The sequence below is a fragment of the Phyllobates terribilis genome, unplaced genomic scaffold (genome assembly GCF_046119375.1).
Source record: "Phyllobates terribilis strain yellow unplaced genomic scaffold, ASM4611937v1 Scaffold_39__1_contigs__length_11870865, whole genome shotgun sequence".
NCBI classification, from domain to species: Eukaryota; Metazoa; Chordata; class Amphibia; order Anura; family Dendrobatidae; genus Phyllobates; species Phyllobates terribilis.
Window position 1 is genome coordinate 11,830,863 of NW_027362799.1, and position 22,078 is coordinate 11,852,940.

The following is a 22,078-nucleotide window of genomic DNA, read 5'->3' on the forward strand; positions in this document are numbered from 1 at the left end:
ATTTACAATATTCATTGATTTTTGCCATTGAAAAACATCATGTTATTCATATACCAGAAATGTTTGAAGCTACTGACTGAATGAAAAGAGCTGGCATCTCACTCTCTTTGAATCTTCTTTATCATGCTAAGAGGAGCAGGAAAAAGCAAAAAATTTCAGAATTGCACCTTGCAATGTGGAGAAATTATTGTTTGTGCATTTACAATATTCATTGATTTTTGCCATTGAAAAACGTCCAGAAATGTTTGAAGCTACTGACTGAATGAAAGGAGCTGGCATCTCACTCTCTTTGAATCTTCTTTATCATGCTAAGAGGAGCAGGAAAAAGCAAAAAATTTCAGAATTGCACCTTGCAATGCGGAGAAATTACTGTTTGTGCATTTACAATATTCATTGATTTTTGCCATTGAAAAACGTCCAGAAATGGTTGAAGCTACTGACTGAATGAAAGGAGCTGGCATCTCACTCTCTTTGAATCTTCTTTATCATGCTAAGAGGAGCAGGAAAAAGCAAAAAATTTCAGAATTACACCTTGCAATGCGGAGAAATTACTGTTTGTGCATTTACAATATTCATTGATTTTTGCCATTGAAAAACATCATGTTATTCATATACCAGAAATGTTTGAAGCTACTGACTGAATGAAAAGAGCTGGCATCTCACTCTCTTTGAATCTTCTTTATCATGCTAAGAGGAGCAGGAAAAAGCAAAAAATTTCAGATTTGCACCTTGCAATGTGGAGAAATTACTGTTTGTGCATTTACAATATTGATTGTTTTTTGCCATTGAAAAACGTCCAGAAATGTTTGAAGCTACTGACTGAATGAAAGGAGCTGGCATCTCACTCTCTTTGAATCTTCTTTATCATGCTAAGAGGAGCAGGAAAAAACAAAAAATTTCAGAATTGCACCTTGCAATGCGGAGAAATTACTGTTTGTGTATTTACAATATTCATAGATTTTTGCCATTGAAAAACATCATGTTATTCATATACCAGAAATGTTTGAAGCTACTGACTGAATGAAAAGAGCTGGCATCTCACTCTCTTTGAATCTTCTTTATCATGCTAAGAGGAGCAGGAAAAAGCAAAAAATTTTAGAATTGCACCTTGCAATGTGGAGAAATTACTGTTTGTGCATTTACAATATTCATTGATTTTTGCCATTGAAAAACGTCCAGAAATGTTTGAAGCTACTGACTGAATGAAAGGAGCTGGCATCTCACTCTCTTTGAATCTTCTTTATCATGCTAAGAGGAGCAGGAAAAAGCAAAAAATTTCAGAATTGCACCTTGCAATGCGGAGAAATTACTGTTTGTGCATTTACAATATTCATTGATTTTTGCCATTGAAAAATATCATGTTATTCATATACCAGAAATGTTTGAAGCTACTGACTGAATGAAAAGAGCTGGCATCTCACTCTCTTTGAATCTTCTTTATCATGCTAAGAGGAGCAGGAAAAAGCAAAAAATTTCAGAATTGCACCTTGCAATGTGGAGAAATTATTGTTTGTGCATTTACAATATTCATTGATTTTTGCCATTGAAAAACGTCCAGAAATGTTTGAAGCTACTGACTGAATGAAAGGAGCTGGCATCTCACTCTCTTTGAATCTTCTTTATCATGCTAAGAGGAGCAGGAAAAAGCAAAAAAATTCAGAATTGCACCTTGCAATGCGGAGAAATTACTGTTTGTGTATTTACAATATTCATTGATTTTTGCCATTGAAAAACATCATGTTATTCATATACCAGAAATGTTTGAAGCTACTGACTGAATGAAAAGAGCTGGCATCTCACTCTCTTTGAATCTTCTTTATCATGCTAAGAGGAGCAGGAAAAAGCAAAAAATTTCAGAATTGCACCTTGCAATGTGGAGAAATTACTGTTTGTGCATTTACAATATTCATTGATTTTTGCCTTTGAAAAACGTCCAGAAATGTTTGAAGCTACTGACTGAATGAAAGGAGCTGGCATCTCACTCTCTTTGAATCTTCTTTATCATGCTAAGAGGAGCAGGAAAAAGCAAAAAATTTCAGAATTGCACCTTGCAATGCGGAGAAATTACTGTTTGTGCATTTACAATATTCATTGATTTTTGCCATTGAAAAACATCATGTTATTCATATACCAGAAATGTTTGAAGCTACTGACTGAATGAAAAGAGCTGGCATCTCACTCTCTTTGAATCTTCTTTATCATGCTAAGAGGAGCAGGAAAAAGCAAAAAATTTCAGAATTGCACCTTGCAATGTGGAGAAATTACTGTTTGTGCATTTACAATATTCATTGATTTTTGCCATTGAAAAACGTCCAGAAATGTTTGAAGCTACTGACTGAATGAAAGGAGCTGGCATCTCACTCTCTTTGAATCTTCTTTATCATGCTAAGAGGAGCAGGAAAAAGCAAAAAATTTCAGAATTGCACCTTGCAATGCGGAGAAATTACTGTTTGTGCATTTGCAATATTCATTGATTTTTGCCATTGAAAAACATCATGTTATTCATATACCAGAAATGTTTGAAGCTACTGACTGAATGAAAAGAGCTGGCATCTCACTCTCTTTGAATCTTCTTTATCATGCTAAGAGGAGCAGGAAAAAGCAAAAAATTTCAGAATTGCACCTTGCAATGTGGAGAAATTACTGTTTGTGCATTTACAATATTCATTGATTTTTGCCAATGAAAAACGTCCAGAAATGTTTGAAGCTACTGACTAAATGAAAGGAGCTGGCATCTCACTCTCTTATTGAATCTTCTTTATCATGCTAAGAGGAGCAGGAAAAAGCAAAAAATTTCAGAATTGCACCTTGCAATGCGGAGAAATTACTGTTCGTGCATTTACAATATTCATTGATTTTTGCCATTGAAAAACGTCCAGAAATGGTTGAAGCTACTGACTGAATGAAAGGAGCTGGCATCTCACTCTCTTTGAATCTTCTTTATCATGCTAAGAGGAGAAGGAAAAAGCAAAAAATTTCAGAATTGCACCTTGCAATGCGGAGAAATTACTGTTTGTGCATTTACAATATTCATTGATTTTTGCCATTGAAAAACATCATGTTATTCATATACCAGAATTGTTTGAAGCTACTGACTGAATGAAAAGAGCTGGCATCTCACGCTCTTTGAATCTTCTTTATCATGCTAAGAGGAGCAGGAAAAAGCAAAAAATTTCAGAATTGCACCTTGCAATGTGGAGAAATTACTATTTGTGCATTTACAATATTCATTGATTTTTGCCATTGAAAAACGTCCAGAAATGTTTGAAGCTACTGACTGAATGAAAGGAGCTGGCATCTCACTCTCTTTGAATCTTCTTTATCATGCTAAGAGGAGCAGGAAAAAGCAAAAAATTTCAGAATTGCACCTTGCAATGCGGAGAAATTACTGTTTGTGCATTTACAATATTCATTGATTTTTGCCATTGAAAAACATCATGTTATTCATATACCAGAAATGTTTGAAGCTACTGACTGAATGAAAAGAGCTGGCATCTCACTCTCTTTGAATCTTCTTTATCATGCTAAGAGGAGCAGGAAAAAGCAAAAAATTTCAGAATTGCACCTTGCAATGTGGAGAAATTACTGTTTGTGCATTTACAATATTCATTGATTTTTGCCAATGAAAAACGTCCAGAAATGTTTGAAGCTACTGACTAAATGAAAGGAGCTGGCATCTCACTCTCTTATTGAATCTTCTTTATCATGCTAAGAGGAGCAGGAAAAAGCAAAAAATTTCAGAATTGCACCTTGCAATGCGGAGAAATTACTTTTTGTGCATTTACAATACTCATTGATTTTTGCCATTGAAAAACATCATGTTATTCATATACCAGAAATGTTTGAAGCTACTGACTGAATGAAAAGAGCTGGCATCTCACTCTCTTTGAATCTTCTTTATCATGCTAAGAGGATCAGGAAAAAGCAAAAAATTTCAGAATTGCACCTTGCAATGTGGAGAAATTATTGTTTGTGCATTTACAATATTCATTGATTTTTGCCATTGAAAAACGTCCAGAAATGTTTGAAGCTACTGACTGAATGAAAGGAGCTGGCATCTCACTCTCTTTGAATCTTCTTTATCATGCTAAGAGGAGCAGGAAAAAGCAAAAAATTTCAGAATTGCACCTTGCAATGCGGAGAAATTACTGTTTGTGTATTTACAATATTCATTGATTTTTGCCATTGAAAAACATCATGTTATTCATATACCAGAAATGTTTGAAGCTACTGACTGAATGAAAAGAGCTGGCATCTCACTCTCTTTGAATCTTCTTTATCATGCTAAGAGGAGCAGGAAAAAGCAAAAAATTTCAGAATTGCACCTTGCAATGTGGAGAAATTACTGTTTGTGCATTTACAATATTCATTGATTTTTGCCATTGAAAAACGTCCAGAAATGTTTGAAGCTACTGACTGAATGAAAGGAGCTGGCATCTCACTCTCTTTGAATCTTCTTTATCATGCTAAGAGGAGCAGGAAAAAGCAAAAAATTTCAGAATTGCACCTTGCAATGCGGAGAAATTACTGTTTGTGTATTTACAATATTCATTGATTTTTGCCATTGAAAAACATCATGTTATTCATATACCAGAAATGTTTGAAGCTACTGACTGAATGAAAAGAGCTGGCATCTCACTCTCTTTGAATCTTCTTTATCATGCTAAGAGGAGCAGGAAAAAGCAAAAAATTTCAGAATTGCACCTTGCAATGTGGAGAAATTACTGTTTGTGCATTTACAATATTCATTGATTTTTGCCATTGAAAAACGTCCAGAAATGTTTGAAGCTACTGACTGAATGAAAGGAGCTGGCATCTCACTCTCTTTGAATCTTCTTTATCATGCTAAGAGGAGCAGGAAAAAGCAAAAAATTTCAGAATTGCACCTTGCAATGCGGAGAAATTACTGTTTGTGCATTTACAATATTCATTGATTTTTGCCATTGAAAAACATGATGTTATTCATATACCAGAAATGTTTGAAGCTACTGACTGAATGAAAAGAGCTGGCATCTCACTCTCTTTGAATCTTCTTTATCATGCTAAGAGGAGCAGGAAAAAGCAAAAAATTTCAGAATTGCACCTTGCAATGTGGAGAAATTACTGTTTGTGCATTTACAATATTCATTGATTTTTGCCATTGAAAAACGTCCAGAAATGTTTGAAGCTACTGACTGAATGAAAGGAGCTGGCATCTCACTCTCTTTGAATCTTCTTTATCATGCTAAGAGGAGCAGGAAAAAGCAAAAAATTTCAGAATTGCACCTTGCAATGCGGAGAAATTACTGTTTGTGCATTTACAATATTCATTGATTTTTGCCATTGAAAAACATCATGTTATTCATATACCAGAAATGTTTGAAGCTACTGACTGAATGAAAAGAGCTGGCATCTCACTCTCTTTGAATCTTCTTTATCATGCTAAGAGGAGCAGGAAAAAGCAAAAAATTTCAGAATTGCACCTTGCAATGTGGAGAAATTACTGTTTGTGCATTTACAATATTCATTGATTTTTGCCAATGAAAAACGTCCAGAAATGTTTGAAGCTACTGACTAAATGAAAGGAGCTGGCATCTCACTCTCTTTGAATCTTCTTTATCATGCTAAGAGGAGCAGGAAAAAGCAAAAAATTTCAGAATTGCACCTTGCAATGTGGAGAAATTACTGTTTGTGCATTTACAATATTCATTGATTTTTGCCATTGAAAAACGTCCAGAAATGTTTGAAGCTACTGACTGAATGAAAGGAGCTGGCATCTCACTCTCTTTGAATCTTCTTTATCATGCTAAGAGGAGCAGGAAAAAGCAAAAAATTTCAGAATTGCACCTTGCAATGCGGAGAAATTACTGTTTGTGCATTTACAATATTCATTGATTTTTGCCATTGAAAAACATCATGTTATTCATATACCAGAAATGTTTGAAGCTACTGACTGAATGAAAAGAGCTGGCATCTCACTCTCTTTGAATCTTCTTTATCATGCTAAGAGGAGCAGGAAAAAGCAAAAAATTTCAGAATTGCACCTTGCAATGTGGAGAAATTACTGTTTGTGCATTTACAATATTCATTGATTTTTGCCATTGAAAAACGTCCAGAAATGTTTGAAGCTACTGACTGAATGAAAGGAGCTGGCATCTCACTCTCTTTGAATCTTCTTTATCATGCTAAGAGGAGCAGGAAAAAGCAAAAAATTTCAGAATTGCACCTTGCAATGCGGAGAAATTACTGTTTGTGCATTTACAATATTCATTGATTTTTGCCATTGAAAAACATCATGTTATTCATATACCAGAAATGTTTGAAGCTACTGACTGAATGAAAAGAGCTGGCATCTCACTCTCTTTGAATCTTCTTTATCATGCTAAGAGGAGCAGGAAAAAGCAAAAAAATTCAGAATTGCACCTTGCAATGTGGAGAAATTACTGTTTGTGCATTTACAATATTCATTGATTTTTGCCAATGAAAAACGTCCAGAAATGTTTGAAGCTACTGACTAAATGAAAGGAGCTGGCATCTCACTCTCTTTGAATCTTCTTTATCATGCTAAGAGGAGCAGGAAAAAGCAAAAAATTTCAGAATTGCACCTTGCAATGCGGAGAAATTACTGTTTGTGCATTTACAATATTCATTGATTTTTGCCATTGAAAAACGTCCACAAATGGTTGAAGCTACTGACTGAATGAAAGGAGCTGGCATCTCACTCTCTTTGAATCTTCTTTATCATGCTAAGAGGAGCAGGAAAAAGCAAAAAATTTCAGAATTGCATCTTGCAATGCGGAGAAATTACTGTTTGTGCATTTACAATATTCATTGATTTTTGCCATTGAAAAACATCATGTTATTCATATACCAGAAATGTTTGAAGCTACTGACTGAATGAAAAGAGCTGGCATCTCACTCTCTTTGAATCTTCTTTATCATGCTAAGAGGAGCAGGAAAAAGCAAAAAATTTCAGATTTGCACCTTGCAATGTGGAGAAATTACTGTTTGTGCATTTACAATATTGATTGTTTTTTGCCATTGAAAAACGTCCAGAAATGTTTGAAGCTACTGACTGAATGAAAGGAGCTGGCATCTCACTCTCTTTGAATCTTCTTTATCATGCTAAGAGGAGCAGGAAAAAGCAAAAAATTTCAGAATTGCACCTTGCAATGCGGAGAAATTACTGTTTGTGCATTTACAATATTCATTGATTTTTGCCATTGAAAAACATCATGTTATTCATATACCAGAAATGTTTGAAGCTACTGACTGAATGAAAAGAGCTGGCATCTCACTCTCTTTGAATCTTCTTTATCATGCTAAGAGGAGCAGGAAAAAGCAAAAAATTTCAGAATTGCACCTTGCAATGTGGAGAAATTACTGTTTGTGCATTTACAATATTCATTGATTTTTGCCAATGAAAAACGTCCAGAAATGTTTGAAGCTACTGACTAAATGAAAGGAGCTGGCATCTCACTCTCTTTGAATCTTCTTTATCATGCTAAGAGGAGCAGGAAAAAGCAAAAAATTTCAGAATTGCACCTTGCAATGTGGAGAAATTACTGTTTGTGCATTTACAATATTCATTGATTTTTGCCATTGAAAAACGTCCAGAAATGTTTGAAGCTACTGACTGAATGAAAGGAGATGGCATCTCACTCTCTTTGAATCTTCTTTATCATGCTAAGAGGAGCAGGAAAAAGCAAAAAATTTCAGAATTGCACCTTGCAATGCGGAGAAATTACTGTTTGTGCATTTACAATATTCATTGATTTTTGCCATTGAAAAACATCATGTTATTCATATACCAGAAATGTTTGAAGCTACTGACTGAATGAAAAGAGCTGGCATCTCACTCTCTTTGAATCTTCTTTATCATGCTAAGAGGAGCAGGAAAAAGCAAAAAATTTCAGAATTGCACCTTGCAATGTGGAGAAATTACTGTTTGTGCATTTACAATATTCATTGATTTTTGCCATTGAAAAACGTCCAGAAATGTTTGAAGCTACTGACTGAATGAAAGGAGCTGGCATCTCACTCTCTTTGAATCTTCTTTATCATGCTAAGAGGAGCAGGAAAAAGCAAAAAATTTCAGAATTGCACCTTGCAATGCGGAGAAATTACTGTTTGTGCATTTACAATATTCATTGATTTTTGCCATTGAAAAACATCATGTTATTCATATACCAGAAATGTTTGAAGCTACTGACTGAATGAAAAGAGCTGGCATCTCACTCTCTTTGAATCTTCTTTATCATGCTAAGAGGAGCAGGAAAAAGCAAAAAATTTCAGAATTGCACCTTGCAATGTGGAGAAATTACTGTTTGTGCATTTACAATATTCATTGATTTTTGCCAATGAAAAACGTCCAGAAATGTTTGAAGCTACTGACTAAATGAAAGGAGCTGGCATCTCACTCTCTTTGAATCTTCTTTATCATGCTAAGAGGAGCAGGAAAAAGCAAAAAATTTCAGAATTGCACCTTGCAATGCGGAGAAATTACTGTTTGTGCATTTACAATATTCATTGATTTTTGCCATTGAAAAACGTCCACAAATGGTTGAAGCTACTGACTGAATGAAAGGAGCTGGCATCTCACTCTCTTTGAATCTTCTTTATCATGCTAAGAGGAGCAGGAAAAAGCAAAAAATTTCAGAATTGCATCTTGCAATGCGGAGAAATTACTGTTTGTGCATTTACAATATTCATTGATTTTTGCCATTGAAAAACATCATGTTATTCATATACCAGAAATGTTTGAAGCTACTGACTGAATGAAAAGAGCTGGCATCTCACTCTCTTTGAATCTTCTTTATCATGCTAAGAGGAGCAGGAAAAAGCAAAAAATTTCAGATTTGCACCTTGCAATGTGGAGAAATTACTGTTTGTGCATTTACAATATTGATTGTTTTTTGCCATTGAAAAACGTCCAGAAATGTTTGAAGCTACTGACTGAATGAAAGGAGCTGGCATCTCACTCTCTTTGAATCTTCTTTATCATGCTAAGAGGAGCAGGAAAAAGCAAAAAATTTCAGAATTGCACCTTGCAATGCGGAGAAATTACTGTTTGTGTATTTACAATATTCATTGATTTTTGCCATTGAAAAACATCATGTTATTCATATACCAGAAATGTTTGAAGCTACTGACTGAATGAAAAGAGCGGGCATCTCACTCTCTTTGAATCTTCTTTATCATGCTAAGAGGAGCAGGAAAAAGCAAAAAATTTCAGAATTGCACCTTGCAATGTGGAGAAATTACTGTTTGTGCATTTACAATATTCATTGATTTTTGCCATTGAAAAACGTCCAGAAATGTTTGAAGCTACTGACTGAATGAAAGGAGCTGGCATCTCACTCTCTTTGAATCTTCTTTATCATGCTAAGAGGAGCAGGAAAAAGCAAAAAATTTCAGAATTGCACCTTGCAATGTGGAGAAATTATTGTTTGTGCATTTACAATATTCATTGATTTTTGCCATTGAAAAACGTCCAGAAATGTTTGAAGCTACTGACTGAATGAAAGGAGCTGGCATCTCACTCTCTTTGAATCTTCTTTATCATGCTAAGACGAGCAGGAAAAAGCAAAAAATTTCAGAATTGCACCTTGCAATGCGGAGAAATTACTGTTTGTGCATTTACAATATTCATTGATTTTTGCCATTGAAAAACATCATGTTATTCATATACCAGAAATGTTTGAAGCTACTGACTGAATGAAAAGAGCTGGCATCTCATGCTCTTTGAATCTTCTTTATCATGCTAAGAGGAGCAGGAAAAAGCAAAAAATTTCAGAATTGCACCTTGCAATGTGGAGAAATTACTGTTTGTGCATTTACAATATTCATTGATTTTTGCCATTGAAAAACGTCCAGAAATGTTTGAAGCTACTGACTGAATGAAAGGAGCTGGCATCTCAATCTCTTTGAATCTTCTTTATCATGCTAAGAGGAGCAGGAAAAAGCAAAAAATTTCAGAATTGCACCTTGCAATGCAGAGAAATTACTTTTTGTGCATTTACAATATTCATTGATTTTTGCCATTGAAAAACATCATGTTATTCATATACCAGAAATGTTTGAAGCTACTGACTGAATGAAAAGAGCTGGCATCTCACTCTCTTTGAATCTTCTTTATCATGCTAAGAGGAGCAGGAAAAAGCAAAAAATTTCAGAATTGCACCTTGCAAAGTGGAGAAATTACTGTTTGTGCATTTACAATATTCATTGATTTTTGTCATTGAAAAACGTCCAGAAATGTTTGAAGCTACTGACTGAATGAAAGGAGCTGGCATCTCACTCTCTTTGAATCTTCTTTATCATGCTAAGAGGAGCAGGAAAAAGCAAAAAATTTCAGAATTGCACCTTGCAATGCGGAGAAATTACTGTTTGTGCATTTACAATATTCATTGATTTTTGCCATTGAAAAATATCATGTTTTTCATATACCAGAAATGTTTGAAGCTACTGACTGAATGAAAAGAGCTGGCATCTCACTCTCTTTGAATCTTCTTTATCATGCTAAGAGGAGCAGGAAAAAGCAAAAAATTTCAGAATTGCACCTTGCAATGTGGAGAAATTACTGTTTGTGCATTTACAATATTCATTGATTTTTGCCATTGAAAAACGTCCAGAAATGTTTGAAGCTACTGACTGAATGAAAGGAGCTGGCAACTCACTCTCTTTGTATCTTCTTTATCATGCTAAAAGGAGCAGGAAAAAGCAAAAAATTTCAGAATTGCACCTTGCAATGCGGAGAAATTACTGTTTGTGCATTTACAATATTCATTGATTTTGCCATTGAAAAACATCATGTTATTCATATACCAGAAATGTTTGAAGCTACTGACTGAATGAAAAGAGCTGGCATCTCACTCTCTTTGAATCTTCTTTATCATGCTAAGAGGAGCAGGAAAAAGCAAAAAATTTCAGAATTGCACCTTGCAATGCGGAGAAATTACTGTTTGTGCATTTACAATATTCATTGATTTTTGCCATTGAAAAACATCATGTTATTCATATACCAGAAATGTTTGAAGCTACTGACTGAATGAAAAGAGCTGGCATCTCACGCTCTTTGAATCTTCTTTATCATGCTAAGAGGAGCAGGAAAAAGCAAAAAATTTCAGAATTGCACCTTGCAATGTGGAGAAATTACTGTTTGTGCATTTACAATATTCATTGATTTTTGCCATTGAAAAACGTCCAGAAATGTTTGAAGCTACTGACTGAATGAAAGGAGCTGGCATCTCAATCTCTTTGAATCTTCTTTATCATGCTAAGAGGAGCAGGAAAAAGCAAAAAATTTCAGAATTGCACCTTGCAATACGGAGAAATTACTTTTTGTGCATTTACAATATTCATTGATTTTTGCCATTGAAAAACATCATGTTATTCATATACCAGAAATGTTTGAAGCTACTGACTGAATGAAAAGAGCTGGCATCTCACTCTCTTTGAATCTTCTTTATCATGCTAAGAGGAGCAGGAAAAAGCAAAAAATTTCAGAATTGCACCTTGCAAAGTGGAGAAATTACTGTTTGTGCATTTACAATATTCATTGATTTTTGTCATTGAAAAACGTCCAGAAATGTTTGAAGCTACTGACTGAATGAAAGGAGCTGGCATCTCACTCTCTTTGAATCTTCTTTATCATGCTAAGAGGAGCAGGAAAAAGCAAAAAATTTCAGAATTGCACCTTGCAATGCGGAGAAATTACTGTTTGTGCATTTACAATATTCATTGATTTTTGCCATTGAAAAATATCATGTTTTTCATATACCAGAAATGTTTGAAGCTACTGACTGAATGAAAAGAGCTGGCATCTCACTCTCTTTGAATCTTCTTTATCATGCTAAGAGGAGCAGGAAAAAGCAAAAAATTTCAGAATTGCATCTTGCAATGTGGAGAAATTACTGTTTGTGCATTTACAATATTCATTGATTTTTGCCATTGAAAAACGTCCAGAAATGTTTGAAGCTACTGACTGAATGAAAGGAGCTGGCATCTCACTCTCTTTGAATCTTCTTTATCATGCTAAAAGGAGCAGGAAAAAGCAAAAAATTTCAGAATTGCACCTTGCAATGCGGAGAAATTACTGTTTGTGCATTTACAATATTCATTGATTTTTGCCATTGAAAAACATCATGTTATTCATATACCAGAAATGTTTGAAGCTACTGACTGAATGAAAAGAGCTGGCATCTCACTCTCTTTGAATCTTCTTTATCATGCTAAGAGGAGCAGGAAAAAGCAAAAAAATTCAGAATTGCACCTTGCAATGTGGAGAAATTACTGTTTGTGCATTTACAATATTCATTGATTTTTGCCATTGAAAAACGTCCAGAAATGTTTGAAGCTACTGACTGAATGAAAGGAGCTGGCATCTCACTCTCTTTGAATCTTCTTTATCATGCTAAGAGGAGCAGGAAAAAGCAAAAAATTTCAGAATTGCACCTTGCAATGCGGAGAAATTACTGTTTGTGCATTTACAATATTCATTGATTTTTGCCATTGAAAAACATCATGTTATTCATATACCAGAAATGTTTGAAGCTATTGACTGAATGAAAAGAGCTGGCATCTCACTCTCTTTCAATCTTCTTTATCATGCTAAGAGGAGCAGGAAAAAGCAAAAAATTTCAGATTTTCACCTTGCAATGTGGAGAAATTACTGTTTGTGCATTTACAATATTCATTGATTTTTGCCATTGAAAAACGTCCAGAAATGTTTGAAGCTACTGACTGAATGAAAGGAGCTGGCATCTCACTCTCTTTGAATCTTCTTTATCATGCTAAGAGGAGCAGGAAAAAGCAAAAAATTTCAGAATTGCACCTTGCAATGCGGAGAAATTACTCTTTGTGTATTTACAATATTCATTGATTTTTGCCATTGAAAAACATCATGTTATTCATATACCAGAAATGTTTGAAGCTACTGACTGAATGAAAAGAGCGGGCATCTCACTCTCTTTGAATCTTCTTTATCATGCTAAGAGGAGCAGGAAAAAGCAAAAAATTTCAGAATTGCACCTTGCAATGTGGAGAAATTACTGTTTGTGCATTTACAATATTCATTGATTTTTGCCATTGAAAAACGTCCAGAAATGTTTGAAGCTACTGACTGAATGAAAGGAGCTGGCATCTCACTCTCTTTGAATCTTCTTTATCATGCTAAGAGGAGCAGGAAAAAGCAAAAAATTTCAGAATTGCACCTTGCAATGCGGAGAAATTACTGTTTGTGCATTTACAATATTCATTGATTTTTGCCATTGAAAAACGTCCAGAAATGTTTGAAGCTACTGACTGAATGAAAGGAGCTGGCATCTCACTCTCTTTGAATCTTCTTTATCATGCTAAGAGGAGCAGGAAAAAGCAAAAAATTTCAGAATTGCACCTTGCAATGCGGAGAAATTACTGTTTGTGCATTTACAATATTCATTGATTTTTGCCATTGAAAAACGTCCAGAAATGTTTGAAGCTACTGACTGAATGAAAGGAGCTGGCATCTAACTCTCTTTGAATCTTCTTTATCATGCTAAGAGGAGCAGGAAAAAGCAAAAAATTTCAGAATTGCACCTTGCAATGCGGAGAAATTACTGTTTGTGCATTTACAATATTCATTGATTTTTGCCATTGAAAAACATCATGTTATTCATATACCAGAAATGTTTGAAGCTACTGACTGAATGAAAAGAGCTGGCATCTCACTCTCTTTGAATCTTCTTTATCATGCTAAGAGGAGCAGGAAAAAGCAAAAAATTTCAGAATTGCACCTTGCAATGTGGAGAAATTACTGTTTGTGCATTTACAATATTCATTGATTTTTGCCATTGAAAAACGTCCAGAAATGTTTGAAGCTACTGACTGAATGAAAGGAGCTGGCATCTCACTCTCTTTGAATCTTCTTTATCATGCTAAGAGGAGCAGGAAAAAGCAAAAAATTTCAGAATTGCACCTTGCAATGCGGAGAAATTCCTGTTTGTGCATTTACAATATTCATTGATTTTTGCCTTTGAAAAACATCATGTTATTCATATACCAGAAATGTTTGAAGCTACTGACTGAATGAAAAGAGCTGGCATCTCACTCTCTTTGAATCTTCTTTATCATGCTAAGAGGAGCAGGAAAAAGCAAAAAATTTCAAAATTGCACCTTGCAATGTGGAGAAATTACTGTTTGTGCATTTACAATATTCATTGATTTTTGCCATTGAAAAACGTCCAGAAATGTTTGAAGCTACTGACTGAATGAAAGGAGCTGGCAACTCACTCTCTTTGTATCTTCTTTATCATGCTAAAAGGAGCAGGAAAAAGCAAAAAATTTCAGAATTGCACCTTGCAATGCGGAGAAATTACTGTTTGTGCATTTACAATATTCATTGATTTTGCCATTGAAAAACATCATGTTATTCATATACCAGAAATGTTTGAAGCTACTGACTGAATGAAAAGAGCTGGCATCTCACTCTCTTTGAATCTTCTTTATCATGCTAAGAGGAGCAGGAAAAAGCAAAAAATTTCAGAATTGCACCTTGCAATGCGGAGAAATTACTGTTTGTGCATTTACAATATTCATTGATTTTTGCCATTGAAAAACATCATGTTATTCATATACCAGAAATGTTTGAAGCTACTGACTGAATGAAAAGAGCTGGCATCTCACGCTCTTTGAATCTTCTTTATCATGCTAAGAGGAGCAGGAAAAAGCAAAAAATTTCAGAATTGCACCTTGCAATGTGGAGAAATTACTGTTTGTGCATTTACAATATTCATTGATTTTTGCCATTGAAAAACGTCCAGAAATGTTTGAAGCTACTGACTGAATGAAAGGAGCTGGCATCTCACTCTCTTTGAATCTTCTTTATCATGCTAAGAGGAGCAGGAAAAAGCAAAAAATTTCAGAATTGCACCTTGCAATGCGGAGAAATTACTTTTTGTGCATTTACAATATTCATTGATTTTTGCCATTGAAAAACATCATGTTATTCATATACCAGAAATGTTTGAAGCTACTGACTGAATGAAAAGAGCTGGCATCTCACTCTCTTTGAATCTTCTTTATCATGCTAAGAGGAGCAGGGAAAAGCAAAAAATTTCAGAATTGCACCTTGCAAAGTGGAGAAATTACTGTTTGTGCATTTACAATATTCATTGATTTTTGTCATTGAAAAACGTCCAGAAATGTTTGAAGCTACTGACTGAATGAAAGGAGCTGGCATCTCACTCTCTTTGAATCTTCTTTATCATGCTAAGAGGAGCAGGAAAAAGCAAAAAATTTCAGAATTGCACCTTGCAATGCGGAGAAATTACTGTTTGTGCATTTACAATATTCATTGATTTTTGCCATTGAAAAATATCATGTTTTTCATATACCAGAAATGTTTGAAGCTACTGACTGAATGAAAGGAGCTGGCATCTCACTCTCTTTGAATCTTCTTTATCATGCTAAGAGGAGCAGGAGAAAGCAAAAAATTTCAGAATTGCACCTTGCAATGCGGAGAAATTACTGTTTGTGTATTTACAATATTCATTGATTTTTGCCATTGAAAAACATCATGTTATTCATATACCAGAAATGTTTGAAGCTACTGACTGAATGAAAAGAGCTGGCATCTCACTCTCTTTGAATCTTCTTTATCATGCTAAGAGGAGCAGGAAAAAGCAAAAAATTTCAGAATTGCACCTTGCAATGTGGAGAAATTACTGTTTGTGCATTTACAATATTCATTGATTTTTGCCATTGAAAAACGTCCAGAAATGTTTGAAGCTACTGACTGAATGAAAGGAGCTGGCATCTCACTCTCTTTGAATCTTCTTTATCATGCTAAGAGGAGCAGGAAAAAGCAAAAAATTTCAGAATTGCACCTTGCAATGCGGAGAAATTACTGTTTGTGCATTTACAATATTCATTGATTTTTGCCATTGAAAAACGTCCAGAAATGTTTGAAGCTACTGACTGAATGAAAGGAGCTGGCATCTCACTCTCTTTGAATCTTCTTTATCATGCTAAGAGGAGCAGGAAAAAGCAAAAAATTTCAGAATTGCACCTTGCAATGCGGAGAAATTACTGTTTGTGCATTTACAATATTCATTGATTTTTGCCATTGAAAAACGTCCAGAAATGTTTGAAGCTACTGACTGAATGAAAGGAGCTGGCATCTCACTCTCTTTGAATCTTCTTTATCATGCTAAGAGGAGCAGGAAAAAGCAAAAAATTTCAGAATTGCACCTTGCAATGCGGAGAAATTACTGTTTGTGCATTTACAATATTCATTGATTTTTGCCATTGAAAAACATCATGTTATTCATATACCAGAAATGTTTGAAGCTACTGACTGAATGAAAAGAGCTGGCATCTCACTCTCTTTGAATCTTCTTTATCATGCTAAGAGGAGCAGGAAAAAGCAAAAAATTTCAGAATTGCACCTTGCAATGTGGAGAAATTACTGTTTGTGCATTTACAATATTCATTGATTTTTGCCATTGAAAAACGTCCAGAAATGTTTGAAGCTACTGACTGAATGAAAGGAGCTGGCATCTCACTCTCTTTGATTCTTCTTTATCATGCTAAGAGGAGCAGGAAAAAGCAAAAAATTTCAGAATTGCATCTTGCAATGCGGAGAAATTACTGTTTGTGCATTTACAATATTCATTGATTTTTGCCATTGAAAAACATCATGTTATTCATATACCAGAAATGTTTGAAGCTACTGACTGAATGAAAAGAGCTGGCATCTCACTCTCTTTGAATCTTCTTTATCATGCTAAGAGGAGCAGGAAAAAGCAAAAAATTTCAGAATTGCACCTTGCAAAGTGGAGAAATTACTGTTTGTGCATTTACAATATTCATTGATTTTTGTCATTGAAAAACGTCCAGAAATGTTTGAAGCTACTGACTGAATGAAAGGAGCTGGCATCTCACTCTCTTTGAATCTTCTTTATCATGCTAAGATTAGCAGGAAAAAGCAAAAAATTTCAGAATTGCACCTTGCAATGCGGAGAAATTACTGTTTGTGCATTTACAATATTCATTGATTTTTGCCATTGAAAAATATCATGTTTTTCATATACCAGAAATGTTTGAAGCTACTGACTGAATGAAAAGAGCTGGCATCTCACTCTCTTTGAATCTTCTTTATCATGCTAAGAGGAGCAGGAAAAAGCAAAAAATTTCAGAATTGCACCTTGCAATGTGGAGAAATTACTGTTTGTGCATTTACAATATTCATTGATTTTTGCCATTGAAAAACGTCCAGAAATGTTTGAAGCTACTGACTGAATGAAAGGAGCTGGCATCTCACTCTCTTTGAATCTTCTTTATCATGCTAAAAGGAGCAGGAAAAAGCAAAAAATTTCAGAATTGCACCTTGCAATGCGGAGAAATTACTGTTTGTGCATTTACAATATTCATTGATTTTTGCCATTGAAAAACATCATGTTATTCATATACCAGAAATGTTTGAAGCTACTGACTGAATGAAAAGAGCTGGCATCTCACTCTCTTTGAATCTTCTTTATCATGCTAAGAGGAGCAGGAAAAAGCAAAAAAATTCAGAATTGCACCTTGCAATGTGGAGAAATTACTGTTTGTGCATTTACAATATTCATTGATTTTTGCCATTGAAAAACGTCCAGAAATGTTTGAAGCTACTGACTGAATGAAAGGAGCTGGCATCTCACTCTCTTTGAATCTTCTTTATCATGCTAAGAGGAGCAGGAAAAAGCAAAAAATTTCAGAATTGCACCTTGCAATGCGGAGAAATTACTGTTTGTGCATTTACAATATTCATTGATTTTTGCCATTGAAAAACATCATGTTATTCATATACCAGAAATGTTTGAAGCTATTGACTGAATGAAAAGAGCTGGCATCTCACTCTCTTTCAATCTTCTTTATCATGCTAAGAGGAGCAGGAAAAAGCAAAAAATTTCAGATTTTCACCTTGCAATGTGGAGAAATTACTGTTTGTGCATTTACAATATTCATTGATTTTTGCCATTGAAAAACGTCCAGAAATGTTTGAAGCTACTGACTGAATGAAAGGAGCTGGCATCTCACTCTCTTTGAATCTTCTTTATCATGCTAAGAGGAGCAGGAAAAAGCAAAAAATTTCAGAATTGCACCTTGCAATGCGGAGAAATTACTCTTTGTGTATTTACAATATTCATTGATTTTTGCCATTGAAAAACATCATGTTATTCATATACCAGAAATGTTTGAAGCTACTGACTGAATGAAAAGAGCGGGCATCTCACTCTCTTTGAATCTTCTTTATCATGCTAAGAGGAGCAGGAAAAAGCAAAAAATTTCAGAATTGCACCTTGCAATGTGGAGAAATTACTGTTTGTGCATTTACAATATTCATTGATTTTTGCCATTGAAAAACGTCCAGAAATGTTTGAAGCTACTGACTGAATGAAAGGAGCTGGCATCTCACTCTCTTTGAATCTTCTTTATCATGCTAAGAGGAGCAGGAAAAAGCAAAAAATTTCAGAATTGCACCTTGCAATGCGGAGAAATTACTGTTTGTGCATTTACAATATTCATTGATTTTTGCCATTGAAAAACGTCCAGAAATGTTTGAAGCTACTGACTGAATGAAAGGAGCTGGCATCTCACTCTCTTTGAATCTTCTTTATCATGCTAAGAGGAGCAGGAAAAAGCAAAAAATTTCAGAATTGCACCTTGCAATGCGGAGAAATTACTGTTTGTGCATTTACAATATTCATTGATTTTTGCCATTGAAAAACGTCCAGAAATGTTTGAAGCTACTGACTGAATGAAAGGAGCTGGCATCTCACTCTCTTTGAATCTTCTTTATCATGCTAAGAGGAGCAGGAAAAAGCAAAAAATTTCAGAATTGCACCTTGCAATGCGGAGAAATTACTGTTTGTGCATTTACAATATTCATTGATTTTTGCCATTGAAAAACATCATGTTATTCATATACCAGAAATGTTTGAAGCTACTGACTGAATGAAAAGAGCTGGCATCTCACTCTCTTTGAATCTTCTTTATCATGCTAAGAGGAGCAGGAAAAAGCAAAAAATTTCAGAATTGCACCTTGCAATGTGGAGAAATTACTGTTTGTGCATTTACAATATTCATTGATTTTTGCCATTGAAAAACGTCCAGAAATGTTTGAAGCTACTGACTGAATGAAAGGAGCTGGCATCTCACTCTCTTTTAATCTTCTTTATCATGCTAAGAGGAGCAGGAAAAAGCAAAAAATTTCAGAATTGCACCTTGCAATGCGGAGAAATTCCTGTTTGTGCATTTACAATATTCATTGATTTTTGCCTTTGAAAAACATCATGTTATTCATATACCAGAAATGTTTGAAGCTACTGACTGAATGAAAAGAGCTGGCATCTCACTCTCTTTGAATCTTCTTTATCATGCTAAGAGGAGCAGGAAAAAGCAAAAAATTTCAGAATTGCACCTTGCAATGTGGAGAAATTACTGTTTGTGCATTTACAATATTCATTGATTTTTGCCATTGAAAAACGTCCAGAAATGTTTGAAGCTACTGACTGAATGAAAGGAGCTGGCAACTCACTCTCTTTGTATCTTCTTTATCATGCTAAAAGGAGCAGGAAAAAGCAAAAAATTTCAGAATTGCACCTTGCAATGCGGAGAAATTACTGTTTGTGCATTTACAATATTCATTGATTTTGCCATTGAAAAACATCATGTTATTCATATACCAGAAATGTTTGAAGCTACTGACTGAATGAAAAGAGCTGGCATCTCACTCTCTTTGAATCTTCTTTATCATGCTAAGAGGAGCAGGAAAAAGCAAAAAATTTCAGAATTGCACCTTGCAATGCGGAGAAATTACTGTTTGTGCATTTACAATATTCATTGATTTTTGCCATTGAAAAACATCATGTTATTCATATACCAGAAATGTTTGAAGCTACTGACTGAATGAAAAGAGCTGGCATCTCACGCTCTTTGAATCTTCTTTATCATGCTAAGAGGAGCAGGAAAAAGCAAAAAATTTCAGAATTGCACCTTGCAATGTGGAGAAATTACTGTTTGTGCATTTACAATATTCATTGATTTTTGCCATTGAAAAACGTCCAGAAATGTTTGAAGCTACTGACTGAATGAAAGGAGCTGGCATCTCACTCTCTTTGAATCTTCTTTATCATGCTAAGAGGAGCAGGAAAAAGCAAAAAATTTCAGAATTGCACCTTGCAATGCGGAGAAATTACTTTTTGTGCATTTACAATATTCATTGATTTTTGCCATTGAAAAACATCATGTTATTCATATACCAGAAATGTTTGAAGCTACTGACTGAATGAAAAGAGCTGGCATCTCACTCTCTTTGAATCTTCTTTATCATGCTAAGAGGAGCAGGAAAAAGCAAAAAATTTCAGAATTGCACCTTGCAATGCGGAGAAATTACTTTTTGTGCATTTACAATATTCATTGATTTTTGCCATTGAAAAACATCATGTTATTCATATACCAGAAATGTTTGAAGCTACTGACTGAATGAAAAGAGCTGGCATCTCACTCTCTTTGAATCTTCTTTATCATGCTAAGAGGAGCAGGAAAAAGCAAAAAATTTCAGAATTGCACCTTGCAAAGTGGAGAAATTACTGTTTGTGCATTTACAATATTCATTGATTTTTGTCATTGAAAAACGTCCAGAAATGTTTGAAGCTACTGACTGAATGAAAGGAGCTGGCATCTCACTCTCTTTGAATCTTCTTTATCATGCTAAGAGGAGCAGGAAAAAGCAAAAAATTTCAGAATTGCACCTTGCAATGCGGAGAAATTACTGTTTGTGCATTTACAATATTCATTGATTTTTGCCATTGAAAAATATCATGTTTTTCATATACCAGAAATGTTTGAAGCTACTGACTGAATGAAAGGAGCTGGCATCTCACTCTCTTTGAATCTTCTTTATCATGCTAAGAGGAGCAGGAGAAAGCAAAAAATTTCAGAATTGCACCTTGCAATGCGGAGAAATTACTGTTTGTGTATTTACAATATTCATTGATTTTTGCCATTGAAAAACGTCCAGAAATGTTTGAAGCTACTGACTGAATGAAAGGAGCTGGCATCTCACTCTCTTTGAATCTTCTTTATCATGCTAAGAGGAGCAGGAAAAAGCAAAAAATTTCAGAATTGCACCTTGCAATGCGGAGAAATTACTGTTTGTGCATTTACAATATTCATTGATTTTTGCCATTGAAAAACGTCCAGAAATGTTTGAAGCTACTGACTGAATGAAAGGAGCTGGCATCTCACTCTCTTTGAATCTTCTTTATCATGCTAAGAGGAGCAGGAAAAAGCAAAAAATTTCAGAATTGCACCTTGCAATGCGGAGAAATTACTGTTTGTGCATTTACAATATTCATTGATTTTTGCCATTGAAAAACGTCCAGAAATGTTTGAAGCTACTGACTGAATGAAAGGAGCTGGCATCTCACTCTCTTTGAATCTTCTTTATCATGCTAAGAGGAGCAGGAAAAAGCAAAAAATTTCAGAATTGCACCTTGCAATGCGGAGAAATTACTGTTTGTGCATTTACAATATTCATTGATTTTTGCCATTGAAAAACATCATGTTATTCATATACCAGAAATGTTTGAAGCTACTGACTGAATGAAAAGAGCTGGCATCTCACTCTCTTTGAATCTTCTTTATCATGCTAAGAGGAGCAGGAAAAAGCAAAAAATTTCAGAATTGCACCTTGCAATGTGGAGAAATTACTGTTTGTGCATTTACAATATTCATTGATTTTTGCCATTGAAAAACGTCCAGAAATGTTTGAAGCTACTGACTGAATGAAAGGAGCTGGCATCTCACTCTCTTTGATTCTTCTTTATCATGCTAAGAGGAGCAGGAAAAAGCAAAAAATTTCAGAATTGCATCTTGCAATGCGGAGAAATTACTGTTTGTGCATTTACAATATTCATTGATTTTTGCCATTGAAAAACATCATGTTATTCATATACCAGAAATGTTTGAAGCTACTGACTGAATGAAAAGAGCTGGCATCTCACTCTCTTTGAATCTTCTTTATCATGCTAAGAGGAGCAGGAAAAAGCAAAAAATTTCAGAATTGCACCTT